The following is a 14,975-nucleotide window of genomic DNA, read 5'->3' as shown; positions in this document are numbered from 1 at the left end:
GTATCCACTTAATTAAGGTTTTTTTTGCAGAGTTTTATATAGCGCGAACTTGACCCAAACTGAATCAGGTATCAGAGCGCTTTACATAGCACCAGTTACGTTACATGAGGACACACATTCATTTTTGTTAGGCACGGGGAGATTACGTGATTTACCCACTGCACTAGCAATGTTTGTGCCACACTCAGCTTGAGGAATATGTGGTGGCTACCAAATGGTTGTCGTTGTCACTGCTCCTAATTGTTGTGTGCACATGGTACATCCGCGGCGCTTTATTATGTTCACCTTTCCTCAAATGTTGACTCGCGAGTGTGGGGTGTTGAGTTTCTGGCCAGCGGGATCTCAGATCACTCACCCTTACTATTGAATGTAGGCAGGGTATGTGGGGAAGATGGTGGGGTTTGGAGAACCACCTTGAGAGAGGTGGTCACCCTGGCATAACAAGAACGTTTCAGGCTATAGTACAGATAAAATAACCCTGATGCATGCTGCATTTGCAGGAGAGTTCTGTAAGCACTCTCTGGTCACATGTTTAGATCATTGTGAAATAGACCATCTAATTTATATATTTGCTTCATGGCATAGGGTGTAAGTGTAGATTTCAAATGTGTATCTTATGTAGGATGGCTTTCTGGGTTAATGCTTTTGTTGCTGAGATGTTTGTGATACCCGCAAGTTACAATCCTGGTAAAATACTAAATGTACTTATGCATCTGTTTAAAATAGTTCCATGCACGGTATAAGTTTGACTCCTTGTAGTTTGTACTGCATTCTTTCATTATTGTAAATGTTGACAAAAATGGATCCAATGGGTACTTCTAAACACTTATTGTCAAGAGTCAAAAACAGAGTTTGCGTTATGTGTTGTATAAACTTTTAGTACTTCTACAGCGCATGCGTAGATATACGCACATGTCCTAGATCCAGAGTCTGACGTAGCCTAAAATTCTTTAAAATCTCTGTTTTTCTCTCAGCAATGAATGGAGTTAAATCATGGGTGGTTTCTTTGTCTTCCTTGATGGGCAACTGTGTGGTGGTCAGGTCTTATATTCTATCTGTGATGTGCTTTACCTCCGACCGTACCAGCCAGGACACTAGCCCTCTGCAGCTCTCCGTGACTCCCGCACTGAATGTTTGGAGGCCTCAGCCTTCGTCATGGACATGAATTAGCCTCTGCACAATGAACATTTAACTTGCGATTGGACAGTTACAACCTGGCAAGAGGTTGAGAGGTGGATATGATATCACCCCATATCCTTCCTACATGTGAATGTTATGATGCTGGCTAAGTTTCTTGCAATCAGATCGCTAATGGCTGCACCTACCCCAATACACCATGACCAGTCTGAGTGCTCTTCTGTAGGTCCATGGAAATGAATCGGTGTTGTTTGTACAAATGTTTGGACAGAGCTAACTCTGATGGCCCTCTGGTTGTGTGGACCTTACCTGGTGGGAATGGGAAGGTTCTTGGCCACATCAAGTAGTGGATCCATTGTGGCCCTCATTACCAGCTGGGCAAAATAGGGCAGGGTGTTATCAAATGTCATAAATACCATCACCCCAGGGTTTGTCATGTACCACAAGTGGTCTATATCTCTTATTCTGACTTTTCAGCAGGAAATTAAGACAACATGTAGAACAGCCCAGGCTATGTGTACGCTGGCAGTGTAATTTTAATCGGGGGCATAGGCCTATTTACCTGCTTCCCTGTGGGTAATCACCCTAAAGACGGTTCACAGTGAATGGTCATTCCTTTCGTGTTGTCCCCAAAACTAGGGTCCTTTGCCTTCATCATGTTTGGGGGATGTATGAAAATTGAGTGTATGCTTGTGTTTGTGGTATGTGTTGGTCTTGGGGCCTGGGGGATATGTGGTCCACTTAAAACCGAGATGCATGCTCAACAATATTGTGTTTCCTTTGTGACGCCTAGCTGTGTTCATCTCAGACATACCATTGCATATGCTCCTTTTACTGAAGCTGAAGAATCTCGTTGGTGTAATGAGGTCAGAGGCCAATAATTTTTTCTAGGTGCAGGTTCCCCTGCCCTGTGAGCAACTCTGCTGTCTCCTATTTCCTGTGTTGTCATCTCCCAAGTCAACAGGAACAGATGCTGGGGAATATTTGTGCCAGAAATCAACTGAAGCCGGACCAAATTTCTCATGATGGGGATTGTTGGCTCTGAATCCCACAAAATCTGACCAATCACACCTAGATGCCCAGCTTCGGGCTTAGAGGAAGGCACCAAATTTTGAATGCTTCCGACCCATTAGTTGGCTTCAGTTTCCAACCTTGGCCATGAGTGTGGATAAGAACTCACGTACTCTGCAGGTAGTTCGTCGTCATCTAGACACAGAAGAGCAGGCACACCAATGCAGGAGAAAGAACAACAGGGCCAGAAATAGAACCAATTCAAAGGTTGCCATTGCCTCTCCAGCATGAGCATAAGTCTAGGGAACCTATGAAGTTGCGTTGCTGATGTCAACTGTGGATAGACAGAGATCTTGCATGGCTGCTCAAGGAGCTGGACTGCACTTGTCAGGAGAGGCTGGTCAGATTCAGGTAAAACCTGTACAAGGCCAAGTTGATTAGAAAACCCATGTGAGGATGTCTTGAATAACTGAGATTGGCAAAGAGGAGAGGATCCTCACAGCCCAGCTAGCTAGTAGGGCCAAGTTATAAAGAGCATCATCTGAAGTGTGAAGCTGTATCATCGTCTCTTGACACGAGGCTGAGCCTTCATCGTTCTCTGACCCATGCCTGCCCATAATGTGTCTGCGTCAGGTGCTTAGACCCAGGTAGACCTGGAAGTCGTTGTCCTTTGTCAAAACATGGGTCTGGTTTTGATGGATGTAGGAGATCATCCTGATACAGGAGACATTTCAATCATCCTTCTAACCCTGGGGGGTTTTGAGGCATTTACCCTCAAAGCTCTGCCAATGTCTAATCCCGATACCAGTTTGGACTGGTGCCAGAAGTGACTTCACTGGCTTTTACTGATCCAGCAGATGCCCTGGCCACTGTAAATTCTTCCTGCAGCTGAGACATCCCGGATTGCACACAGGGACTTACAGCCTGATTCATGTACAATCCGTTTTGCGTGGCCCTAATAGCGAATCATAGCGATTCGCTATTGAGGACACGCAAAACGGCATTCATGTAGGAATTGCTACTTAAATAGCGATTCCTACATGTTCTTTATTTGCGAGTAGCAATTTGCTACTCGCAAATACTCCCCATTCATTCCTATGGGCCAAAAGGCCCATAGGAATGAATGGGGAGTATCCCTCATTTGCGAGTAGCAATTTGCTACTCGCAAATAAGATAGCGATTTTAAGGGTGCCAGGGGTGTCCAAAGGACGCCCTGTAGCACCCCTAAAATGCACATTTGAACAGGTGTTGCGCGCACACATGTCCAAAGGACATGTGTGTGTGCAACATGCAACTTAGAAAAATGCTTTTAAAGGCATTTTTCTGAGTTTCTGCTATTTACCGACAGGTCTGACCTCTCGGTAAATAGCGGCCCCAAAAGTCCAAATTCGCTATTTTGTTTTGTGTCATGAATAGCATTTGAGGAATCTCTATTAGAGATTCCTTAAATGCCATTCCACGCAAATATGCGAATTCTTACACAGCGATTTTTGCATTTGGTATCATGAATACTAAATGCAAAAATCGCACTCGCAAAGGGCCAGATTCTCAGAATCTGGCCCTTTGCGAGTGCAATTTACCTACATGAATCAGGCTGTAAATGGACTAGGTTGACCTTGCCCAGTATTTCAATCAATCCCATTACAAGGAATAGGGACCACTTGCCTTCTTAACTGGTCCATGCACTCCAACGACTTGTGGACCGTGTCCCTAATCAGATACCTGTGACATGACCCAGGGTCCCATCGACTCTTGATGGATCTGAAGGGGGTGCACAATTTACAGGGATTTTGGGGGGCATATTTTGTATGTTGAAAATTGAAAACTCAGCTGCTAAAGCTTCTGCTAAGTCGACCTGTGTGCTCATGAAGATTTCGGTGTTGCCCTGAAGCAGTCCCATACAAAAACATTGGCCCTTGGACCAATGCTAATGGACATCTAGGGCCCGATGTAGGTCGGTCGGTAACGGCCGAAAATCGGTATTTTCGCCCGTTACCGAGCGGAATCGAACCATCGGGATGTAGAATCCGAAATCCGTCATAATCGGTAAATCACCGAATCGGTAATCATACCGAATCGGTAAAATACAGAATCGGAAAAAACACAGATTCGGTAATTTTACCGATTCGCTAACATACAGAATCGGTAAATATACTGAATCGGTAATGATACCGAATCGGAAAAATACCGATTCGGAAAAAACACAGATTCAGTAATTTTACCGATTCACTAACATACAGAATCGGTAAATATACCGAATCGGTAATTCTACCGAATCAGTAAAGTTACCGAATCGGTAAAATGCCGATTCTGTAAATAAGAAGTGTGAAAAATGAAGAGTGAGATGTAGGTAAGCTCAGAAATACCGAATTTGCCTAAAAATCGGTATTTAAGAGTCTGTATTTACCATGGATTGGAATCAGGTGGTAACCAGGTGCAACCTATAAAAACGGACCCAAAATGCAATTCTTCTTGCACTATGGCGGCATTTTATGTCATTGCAAGACGGCTACGGCTACAGGAGGAAGGAGAGAGGGAATGGCTGAGACAGGAGCAGGTCTACAGGCAGAGGGTGACCCTGTGCATGCTCACGGAAGCAGAGATCCAACAGAGATACAGGCTGGAACCAGACACCATTTTGGACCTTATCAGGGACCTCCAACCACTGTTGGACCACCCCACCCCAAGGGCACACGCCATCCCAACACAAGTGCAGGTGCTATGCAGCCTACACCTGCTTGCGTCTGGCAGCTATCAAAGTGTAGTTGCTGTGGCAGGAGGGGTGACCCAGAGCAGCCTGTCAAGGTTTTTCCACAAATTCCTTGACGCCATGATACAGAGGATGGACCAATACATTTCCTTCCCTGCAACCCATGCGGAACTGGTACAAACTAAAGCAGACTTTTACCAGATGGCAAGATTCCCCCACATCATTGGCTGCATTGATGGCACGCACATTCCGATTTGCCCCCCTGCTGACACAGAATACATATACCGTAATCGGAAGTCAACTTACACCATAAATGTGCAGGTGATTTGTAATGCTAAGTGCCTCATCACAGACCTGGTTGCAAAATTCCCAGGGAGTACCCACGACTCCTACATCTTTCAAAGCAGCGGCATCCATGCACGGCTGACGGCAGGGGAATTTGGTGAAGGATACCTCCTAGGTGAGACACATTGTCAGACCCCCATAACAAAAATAGCAGTGTGAAGTACATGTATGCATGTGAGTAATGTTACCCCTTTTTCTTCTAGGCGACAGTGCATATGCCCTCCGCTCATTCATACTCACCCCCTACCTCAACCCCTCAACACCCAGCCAAAGGAGGTATAACCGGGCCCACAAAAGCACAAGGAATGTGGTAGAACGGACCTTTGGCATCTGGAAAAGCAGGTTCAGATGCTTGCACAAGAGTGGAGGTGCAAGGCAGTATACCCCCATCACCTGCTGCAAGATGATTGCTGTCTGTGCAATGTTGCACAACCTTGCGGTCAAGAAGGGCACTGAGGTAGAGTTGTCAGACTACGAGGACCATGACGACGACATTGCTGTGCCACAAACCCAACCTGCTGGAGTGTCAACACCAAGTGATGGCAGATACAGACGGAAGGAAATAACAGACAACTATTTCTGAGTGAGTACAGATGAACACACAGGTTATGGATGTGAAAAAAAATATTTTTTAATGTTGGAAGAACGTTCAAGCACTGATGTGCAACAAGTGAAAATATGAAATTGTATGTGGAGAATGGAAATGCCCCGGGTTGCCTCACCCACACTGGCAGAGTCATTTTCTGAAGCGCTTCACAGTGCCACTGGGATGCTGATCACCCCCTTCAGCATGGCCTGCTGCCTCTGCGGAGCGCCTGCTGCTCCTGCGCGGCTCTGACACAGCGCTAGCCGGGCTGCTGCTGTCCCCAGCCTCGGCCACGTCCAGGGCAGGATTGACCACTGTATTAGAAATTATGAGGGCCTCCATGGCACTGGTGATCCTGGCAATGCCCCTGGTCACCTCCGCAGTGTGTTGTGTCAGGCTCTCTTCCAAATTTACCCCTCGGCGACATAGCTGGGACGTAGCGGCGGCAAGCCGGTTAATTGCCCTGTTTTGGACACGGGCATCCCTGCGCCTTGTGTGCTCAGTATGTTCCATCTTGGCACAAAGCTGTGTGATGGCGGTTGTCATGCGTCCCATTCCTGTGGCAATGTCTCTGTTTGTTTGTGCCACCTCCTTGTCGCTTGCCACCAACTCACCAAAGCCCTTTGCCATTTCTACCATTTGCAGCTTGTGTGCACGCAATTGGCGGTGGCATGCCAGGATGGATTTTGCCTGCAGGCGCTGTATTCGCACCATGCTCCCCTCAAGGCCTTGGAACACTGTGCCCTCTCCTGATGGACATGCACTGCTGGGAGTGCGTGGGCGGCGATTGGTGCTGGCCTGCTGGGTGGGCTGCTGTGCTACAGGTGTCGCTGGTGTGGGTGCTGGTGCCTGACCCGCAGCTCCCGCCATGATTGTCATTTGGGCCACAATACTCCTCCTGGCTGGTGATGTTGCAGGTGCTGGCTGGGACCGTGAGGGGGAGTTCTCAGCTGAGAACACCAATGGGGGGGATTGTGATAGTTGGGGGGAGTGGGGAAATACGAGGGCATGTACAGGGTCGTCCTCATTGACCATGCCACTGCTGTTCTCCTCCTCCTGCGAGGCATCCATGGTGCTTGGCCCTGCCACCACACTCTGCGCCGTCGCTGGAGCTGTCGCTTGTGCAGCTGATGCTCCACTGCCTGATGTTGCCCCTAGGTATAAAGAAGCATTTGTGAACTGAGTGCAAATGTCTTACAGTCACTACAATAAAAGCATTGCACATGTCACTTTCATTACTCTGATTCTTTTTTCAAGTGCCTTGCAAATTAATGTGCACTGACAAATGTTCCTACATTAGCTGACTACATTTCCCATTATGCATTGCTCATGTATGGTGCTAGCAGTACTGGACTGGGGTTTGACTGTACATTGAGGCTATAGGGGAGGTGTCTGGTTGGGTGTGTCATGCTGCGCATGCTTCTTACCTTTTGCTGTAGCTCTGGCTGAGCTGTCCATGTCCCCTACTCCCACCACACTCTCCGTCTCGATGGTCGTGGCCACCAGTTCCTCCAGGTCAGTCAGGGGGGGCGCGGGGTTCCTGCCTCCACCAGTCAGACCTGCCTGCTTGTGGAGCTCTGACAATTTCCTCTTGGTGAGGCTCCGGATGTCATAAAACCTCTTCTTGAGGTCCTCCAGGCTCCTGGGGGTCACACCAACAGCATTGACCCTCTCACTTATGGCACTCCACAGTTTCCTCTTGGTAGACTCTGGGACTGTGAGGGACAGCCTCCCATAGAGCTGCCTGTGGACCCTCACCACCCCCTCCACCAGTACTTGCAGTTCCATGCTGCTGAACTTCACTTTGCGCTTCCTCTCAGCCTTCTGGCTCTCTGAGCTGCTTGCCATTTCCACTGTCTGCAAAATCAGCTACCACTCTCTCTGCTGCTCCCTCTCACTGCTCAGCTCTGGCTGCCTCTCCAGAAAGTTCTGATGAGTTGCACCTGCCTGGGTAGCCACTCCCTGGTAGGGTGGGGGAGGGTGCTTCCACCTCATTGGCTGTTGTAATTGGTTTCACTTTTACTTGCTTGCCGATTCGGTATTTACCGATTCGGTATTTACCGATTCGGTATTTACCGATTCGGTATTTACCGATTCGGTATTTGCCGAATCGGTATTTGCCGAATCGGTAAATACCGAATCGGTTTTTCCAATGCAATCCTATGGCCCTTTTGGCCCATAGGCTTGTATTGTCATTACCGATTCGGTAGCTACCGATTCGGTAATTACAGATTCGGTAAGTATCAAAACACGCTACCGATTTTTACCGAATCGGTATTTTACCGATTTTTTTCTCTACATCTCATTTTCCGATTTCAGATTACCGATTCGGTAAAAATCGGTATTTTAAAATCGGTAAATGACTTTTACCTACATCGGGCCCCTAATGCTTAGCACTTAGGAGCTATGATAATGTTTTTTTTTTTTTTTTTTTTTTTTTTTTAAAACCTTTATTGAAAGACACGTATAAGTACAAGCGCAGGCCTACAACCACAGGGGCCGGCCGCAAAATCAGGAGATTCAAAAGGAGCAACATCAATGTGTACGGTAGAATGAATACAGGATAGACGTGGAATAATGTCGTTACACAGTAAGCGCCAGGATAATAAAGGTTTCATTTTATGATTTATAGAGGAGGCAGCAACCATATCTACCAGGGCGTCATGCAACATATACAGAAAAAGAGGGGGGGGCGGGAGGGATATAGCCCCCCACGCAATCAAATAACCACAGTAGGGCGAGGCCCAGAGACATCCTATGCCCATCAAAGGTTCAAAAATAAAGGACAAATCTTAGCAAACAAATAAATTGGACGCCACATAGACAGCCCTCCCGCCCCGAAAAAGGAGAAAGTGCAGACACTTACGAAACGAAGGAGTAAAAACAAAGGGACATAGCCCACCCCCTAGAAAAAGGCAAAAAGGGTCCATAGAATAAAACAAACTAAAATAACAAACACCCCCCCACCCTACATCACTGTAATGGCTATGGCTACCCCACTAAACAGCGTGCCTGTCGCCCAGAGTCACCCGAAATATAGAAGAGAGAGAAAGGGAGTAATAACGAAGAGAGAGAAAGGAGAAAGAGAGAGAAGGAGAGGAAAAAGAAGGAAGAGAGAGGAGAGGAGCCGGCGATCGAAATACAGAACACCACCCCACCCGCAACAACGGATCACTAATCGAGGTCAAAAAGGATACTGAGAAAAGCCTACACAAAGGATAAAGAGAGGAACTGTCCAACTAATGAAGCCCGGAGATGCCATTTAACAAAACAAAGGTCCCGCAGGCACCCAGGCACGATCACCCCTGTCCACTTCTACGAAGAGCCAAGCTGCCAGACTCCGCCACGGCCAAGAAACAGCATGATACAGTAGGTCCATACCAGTCGGGGAAAACAAGTGGGATCTTCGCGGAACACCGTCCCGGCCAACAAGAAGCAACCAGGAAAACTCGGCAGCAGTCAGAATGCAAAAGTACCTCAAAGATCCACGTGGCCAAGCACAATATCTGGGCTGTCCAGCACGAAGCAAAGAAACCAGGATGTAGGAAACACTGCAGCATCGGCACCGGGTCCACTTGATCCCATAGAATCGAACACCCAGCCGGAGATCCCAGCACAGCAGCTGGAGAAGTTGCGACCATACCAACTCGGGGAGACGACACCGCATCACAAAATGGCGGAGCAACCATGGCGGCGATCCGCAATTCCAAGTCCCGGCATTTCAAGGACATGTCGATCCGCAGAGTAGCCAGGGCAAACAAGACAGCACTCTGTGTAGGGGCCGCCCGAATCAAACGAGGCTTGGTGAGAGCAAATGCAGCAACGACCCTGTCTCCAGGAGAAAGACACTCCGAGGGGCCATCCGCCATCTTGAGCACATCGCCCGCCGCCATTGTCGCATCCGCCTCCAAGTCCACCAGGAGCACCGGAGGCCCCAGGACACACAGCCGAACCGCGGCGGGCGGCGCTCGGCGGAGAAAGGAGAGTCACCAGAAGAACGGGCGTGCTCCCCTCAACACTCGGGGGAGCCCTGCACCGGATCTCAGGCGGGACAATCAACAGGAGTGGGCTTCTCACCCGAGGGGTGCCGGACAGCGCGGCTTCTCTTCTTCGGGCCGGCAGGCAATCGAGCATGCGGGGTGGCCCACCACGGGGGTGGGTCCGCTCCGGCGCTTCCGGCTCGCGGCTCTCAGGCTCCCACCATCGGGTCTCCCCACCGGTTCCGGACCGCCGGCACTCCGAACACCTCCGGGCAGGCACAGCACTCGAGGCCCCGGCGTCAGGGCCGGGAAGGCCAGCACGGCGACAAGGGCAGAACGCCGAAACCACTGCACGCCAGAGCCCCGGAAAAGGACGGTAAGTGAAGGCTCTTCCTTGGCAACCGAATTCGGAACACCCCGAACAGGATTAAGGACAGGATAGGTGGCGGGGAGGAAGGGATCTCGGAGTGAGGCGTTTATGCGACTGTTCCGATCGCCATCTTGGCTCCTCCCCTAGCAGCTATGATAATGTTAAGGTTATTTCTCAGTCCCAGAAAGTTTTTCACTGTCTGAATTTCTGTGTTTTTCTTAGCTTTTCTATTTTACTTGCCTGTTAATAAAATTATTTAACTTTAAGAGATTAAGCAAATTAGTGTATGAATTTCTAACTCTCAGCAAATCATGAATTAAGCATTGATTGCTTGATTTTGCGATCCAGAGAGCGTCATGTTCCAGAAAGGCGTAAGTTGGTTATCCAATTGGAACGCATTAGAGTATTGGCCCAGGGCGCCAGTGGTAAATGACAGTACCCCGGCATAGAGATAGGTGAAACAACAAGTTAACAGGAAGTGCCGAGACAACGGTCTGGTTCGGCTCTGAGAGCCCATATACGAGCCAAACCCTGGAAATGTTTTTGCGAGCAAATCAATCAACAAACATCATATAAAAATATACAGTCTCTTCAAAATTCAAAGAAGTGTATTTATTTAGCATACAAAAGTCTTTCACCTAAGTACATCTGATGACATCACTGAATTGAGAAGGGTTTAATGAATGTGATAGTTTTTTTTTTTTTTTTTTTTTTTTTTTTTTTAAAAACCTTTATTGAAAAAGAAGGGTAGAAGTACAAGCGCTGGCCTACAACCACAGGGGCCGGCCGCAAAGTCAGGAGAGTCAAAGAAGAAACATAGCAATGTATACGACAGGATGAATACAGGATGTATACAAGAATCACGACATCGCCAGCGCCAGGATATAGAGGTTTCATTTTACATTACTTAAAGGAGGTAGCAACCATATCTACTAGCGCGTCATGCAACATAAATCGAAAAGAAAAACGGGGGGGGCGGGAGGAAGCAGCCCCCCACGCAAGCAAATGACACAGTAGGGCAGAGCCCAAAGACCACACACGCCCACATCAGGAGCAAAATAGACAAAGGACACCAACAAACAAATAAAGTGGACGCCATACGTACAGCCCACCCGCCCCGAAAAGGAGAAGGTGCAGACGCTGACGAATAAAGGAGCGAACAACAAGGGATACAGCCCACCCCCTAAAGAAGGCAAAAAAGGGACCATAGAACAAAACAAACTAAAACAACAAACACCCCCCCCACCCTACATCACTGTAACGGCTACGGTCTACCCCATGGAACAGCGTGCCTGTCGCCCAGATTTACCCGAAATATAGAAAAAGAAAAAGAATAATAATGAGAAGAGAGAGGAATAAGAAAAGGAAGAGAGAGTAGAGATCCAGGAAAGCTGAGCACATAGAATTACATCACAGCGTGAGCAGGCAAGAGCGTATCAGGAAACCCAACGTTAAAGCAAATCCAGGCAATATGGCGGGTACGAATAAAACAACAAAATCGCCAGTATAGCAAATCCACGCCATGTACAGAGCAGCCCACTCCCTACACGTCCCTATCCTGGACCAGAGCAGAAATTAGATAAGAAAAGCGCAGAGAAATAATAAAAATAAGGCCCATAGAAACCAACATGAGAACTAAAACCTACCCCCCACCCTACACCATCGCAGAGGCTACGGCCTACCCCCCCCCGCAGTGTGTCTATCGCCCGCTAAAGAACCCGAAATATAGACAAAGAAAAATGAGAGGGAAAACCCTAAGAAAGAAAAAGGAAAAAGGTCACGGTTGAAATTAGGGAGAAAGAATAGAAAATCCTAATCTATAACTCCCAAGAAAGAAAAAGGTGTGGGGAGGAGCCCATTAAACACCGAGTCTCTCGGACACCCCATCCATGTAGCAACTCCCATCCTATATAGCACCAAAGGAGTACAATTTGTGCAGTATGAAACAAAATAGGGAGAGATCACACGCAACATAATAGTACGCATAGAAAGGGCGGCTCATCCCGAGGCCCCACCCGCCTAACAAGTCCAGTCGTCCCATCCCCCATGTGTACCAACAAGAACAACGCAAGGAGAGTTACAGTCGCATAATGCATGAATCATTGCAAACCGAGATGTAGTCAGCCAGGAAGACAAAGTCCACCAAGAAAGTCCGCTAACCCTGACCAGTACGTATTCGCTCCCACAGCCAAAACCCTCGCATGGCAGTCCAGACGGGCTGAACAAAGGGACAAGATGGCCGCTCTCGGCAGGAAGATGGTGTTCCACAACAAAATGGACGGGTCCGTCCACGATCAGTTCCATGTATCCCACTAGACAGCGCCAATGGTTGCTCACTGGTCAGCGAGAGAATAAATAGCAGCAACAGGGCCAGATGAACATGGGCAAGCAGATCTGCTAGCTGCCGCGCCCGCGACGGCATCACCAAAGGTAGCAAAGTCTCGAAGGAAATTGTGAGCACTGGTGGAGGTAGCAACATTGTAGCGCCGGTGAAATAAATAGGCATCAGTGTGCGTCCGCCAACACCGCCGGGAAGCTGAAGGAGAGAGCAATTGTTCGGCAACAAAGTAGCCTGGACAGGAGTAACGACAGACACAGCTTCCCAGTGAGAGAGGCAGACCGGTGATGTGCAGGTCACCACGGGCGCAGCAGCCCCAAGCCTCCCATACAGTGATAAAAAGCCTACACGCATCTCTGACCACAAGTCACGGATAGCAGCAAGAATGGAGCCATAAGTTGGGGCCGCCGGGGGTTCCATATGCGTCTCGATCACAGGCGCCGGATCCCAGACAAGACAGCGTCCAAGGGACCTTAACAGAGTCCAGGGCTTATCCGAGGCAGCGTTAGCAGGAGATGCAGCCAGGTTAGCCAGTGCAAGAGCCCCGCCGGGGGAGCAAAGGGGCGCAGGGGCGCAAATGCCACAGAGAACACAGGGATGTAGGTCGCTGTCCGAACGCAAACATACAATCAGTGGGCGACCCGCGATGAAAGGCTCACGGTGGTCGGGATCAGGCTTGAGGGAGAGCTGCGGTGATTAAGTGTCCGCCATCATGGGGGTGACGCTGCGTACCTCACTTGCAGAGCTCGGCAGTGGAGGCGCCCGAGGATGTTCCCGGTCGGCAGGCACTCCGTGCATAAGTGAAGGGCAGGCGCAGATAATCGTAGGTAGAGGCGCCAGTCAGGGCGCTATAGGCACTCCGCCACCATAGCCTCGGCAGCTCCGGTAGTCGCCATGTCAGCGCGTCCGTCTGGGTCTCGGTCTCAGGGTAGAGATGGGCTCCGCAGTTATCTCGGCCGTGCAGTGGGTTCCAGGCAGGCAGGAACCGCGGGAGAGCACCCGTCAATTCCGCACACCGTCTCCGACCCCTCGTCAGCGTTTCGCAGCAGGATAACGTCAGGATTTCGGCGAGAGGAACAAAGGATCGGGGAGCCGAGAGACTTCACGTCCGTTCACATCGCCATCTTGGCTGAATGTGATAGTTTTAAACGTGAACTTGGAAACATTCCTGCCAATCCCTCCCCACACACCAACTACAATGGCATTAGTATACTAAGAGGCAAATCAAGGTGTCATGTATACCCTAAAAGTGCCCCAGAGTCTTATTATAAATGGATTAACATTGTAGTGTACTAATTCAACTACTAGTTGGTTTTGAACAGCGCTCATACTGAAGGTACTCTAATTTGCGGTGATAAATAAAAGGGATGCTTTTCTTGTTGCACAATGTATTGTATTATAATTGTATTTATATAGCCCTTACTACCCCTGAAGAGGCGTCAAATCGCTTTTCGGGGAGTAGCACGCTACTCCAGAACCCAAAAAGGATCAGTGGTGGATTAGTATAGTGAAATTTGCGTTAATTTGAGCGATGGAGTTACGCCCTTAGATCTGTAACTTTTTCTGTCTCCAATATTATACATATATAGTTTTTGAAAAAATGCTAGTATCCTCTATACACTCCTTTCCAGACTGAAATGTTTTTGAGCACCAAATGCACACTAGTCTTCTCTCACCAGGAGGTTTTTTTACATCAAGAGCCATCATCAAGATATTTATACCACCTTTCCTAAAGAGGCCAGAATTGGCCTCAGTGGTGATCCGCCAATGGAAGGTGCTATCGTGGAGGTGGACTGCATCAGCGTATTCTCGGTCCCGGACGAGGCTACGCTGATAGCAGTTGCTAAGGGGATCAAATCAGGTTCCCCCAGGGATCCAGCCCCTGCCAAAATTCTGAGCGGCAGCATGGAGGGGCTGGCACCTTATGTCAAGCACCTCTTAGCTCTGTCATTCGAATCTGTCAGGGTGCCGAAAACATGGAAACAGGCTGTTGTACTTCCACTTAAAAAAAAGCCACAAATCAGTATAACTCAACTAAATAATCTACGGCCGATCTCCCTCCTCCCCTACTTCTCCAAAATAGCCGAAAAACTGGCAAACCAACAACTGACGGCTCACATCGAGGCACACAGGCTCTACCATCCATCCCAGGCTGGCTTCCGTGCCTTTCACTCCACTGAATCTGCCCTTCTCTTCTCCACAGAGGCATCGAGGAAACTTGTAGATGAGGGTCAGACAGCAGCGCTGATTCTTCTTGACTTCAGCGCTGCGTTCGACACTGTAGCTCATCACACTCTGCTACAGTGTCTGTGGAAAAGTGGAGTGACTGGGAGAGCCTGGTCATGGTTGGAATCTTTCCTCCATGACCGTAGCTTCTATGTGGAACAGGGTGCATATAGGTCGGAGGTTTTGGATCTTAAACAGGGTGTTCCCCAGGGGTCCAGCCTCAGCCCTACCCTGTTTAATCTGTATGTAGCGCCAGCGGCTACTATTACTGA

The sequence above is a fragment of the Lissotriton helveticus genome, chromosome 11, assembly GCF_964261635.1.
Source record: "Lissotriton helveticus chromosome 11, aLisHel1.1, whole genome shotgun sequence".
Classification (NCBI taxonomy): Eukaryota; Metazoa; Chordata; class Amphibia; order Caudata; family Salamandridae; genus Lissotriton; species Lissotriton helveticus.
Note: the sequence above shows the minus strand (reverse complement) of the source record.